Source organism: Hyposmocoma kahamanoa, unplaced genomic scaffold, assembly GCF_003589595.1.
Source record: "Hyposmocoma kahamanoa isolate Upper Pololo Valley unplaced genomic scaffold, ASM358959v1 289, whole genome shotgun sequence".
NCBI lineage: Eukaryota > Metazoa > Arthropoda > Insecta > Lepidoptera > Cosmopterigidae > Hyposmocoma > Hyposmocoma kahamanoa.
This window is the reverse complement of record NW_020653777.1, coordinates 1497425-1499069: the sequence shown is the minus strand read 5'-3', so window position 1 is coordinate 1499069 and position 1645 is coordinate 1497425. Positions and strand designations below refer to the sequence as shown.

Sequence of the window (1645 nt, the reverse complement as noted above, 5' to 3'; positions counted from 1 at the left end):
ATACTGGATTCTGTTTTCTAAATAGGATGCGAACCATTTATGAATGTCACCTCGTATACCCATTCCGTAAAGTTTATCCAGTAAGATATCATACCGAACTTTATCGTATGCCTTTGACATGTCCAATAGGATACCGATACCATACTTTTTTTCATTTAGTGTATCCAGAATCTTTTGCATAAATTTGTAAGTCGCAAGTGTAGTTGAACGATTTTTCCGAAAACCATTCTGCGACTCATCAAATATATTGTACTTTTCACAGAAAGAGTATAGGCGGCTACATATTGCCTTCTCAAATACTTTCGAAGCCGCGGGCAATAATGCAATCGGTCTGTAATTACTCAAATCATACTTACTTCCTTTTTTGAGGATCGGTTTTATCAGGGATTGTTTAAGAAGATCCGGGAACACACCCTCGGCAAAAGACTGATTGACAATCGTATAAAACGGAAACGTCAATTCGTCTGCACATACCCTTATAAGCGCGGATGGTATCTCGTCTATTCCATAGCTGTATTTATTTTTTAGATTACGTATAATTACGTTTATTTCGCGCGGTTCGACCGGGCTCAAAAAAAAATGTGGAACGCTTCACGATTTTGCGTGTCATCCTTGCGCAGGGGCCATGCTAATCTTCTCTGTATCGTTCCAATTTTAGTATATGTACTGCCGAAGCAAGTACGTTAATCAATTAAATTTCAATCAGATTAAAAAATCTATTCAATTGCAACTGATTTCGATTGAATTGATTTTAATTGCAATTAGATTAATTTTATTAGTTGTTCTAAGAAACAATTGAAACTAACAATTAAAACCGAAACTATCAAGTAAAAGTGTCATCACGAATATGGGTTAGGGGATGGGTTTGGGGTGTGTTAGGGGGTCGGTTAGGGGGCCGGTTGAGGGTCGGTTAGGGGTCAGTTGGGGGTCGGTTAGGAGGTTAGTTAAGGGGTCGGTTAGGGAGTCGGTTAGGGGTCGGCTGGGGGTGGTACGGGGGTCGTTTAGGGGGTAGGTTAGGGGGCCGGTTGGGGGGTCGTTTAGGGCGTCGGTTGGGAGGTCAGATAGGGGGTAGGTTAGGGTGCGGTTAGGGGGTCGGTTAGGGGTTGGTTAGGGGGCCGTTTAGGGTGCCGGTTGGGGTCAGTTAGTGGGCTGGTTAGGGGATCGGTTAGTGAGTCGGTTAAGGGTTTGGTTAGGGAGTGGGTCAGGGGCCCTTTAGGGGTGGACCCCCTAACTGACCCCTTAACCGACCCCCTACCTATCCCCAACCAGCCCCCTAACCGACCCCTATCCGTTCCCTAATCGACCCCCTAACCGAACCCCAACCGACCACTTAACCGGTCCCCAACCGACCCCCCAACCGGACCCTAACCGACCCCCTACCGACACCTAACCGACCCCCAAACCGACACCTTAACCGACCCCCTACCGACACCTAACCGACCTCCAACCGGACCCCCTAATCGAGCCCCTATCTGAGCCCCCAACCTTAGTGGTGGTATTATATGTGAAGAACTACATACAAAAAATATATGTAATTAGATTGAAGTCGTTGTAAATGACGAAGTAAATGCAAGTGATCAATCACTTTTTTGCAAAGAGCATCTATTATATGTATGTATGTGTATATGTGTGTGTGTGAGTGCGT

At 45.5% G+C, this 1645-nt stretch overlaps 1 non-coding gene across 1 annotated transcript; it reads right to left on the bottom strand.

Annotated features, from left to right (window-relative positions):
* Positions 1-575: 575 nt before the first annotated feature.
* On the bottom strand, positions 576-682 carry LOC113229211. The gene has a single exon (XR_003310389.1). It is a non-coding gene; the product is annotated as a U6 spliceosomal RNA (small nuclear RNA).
* Between the last annotated feature and the right edge of the window lie 963 nt (positions 683-1645).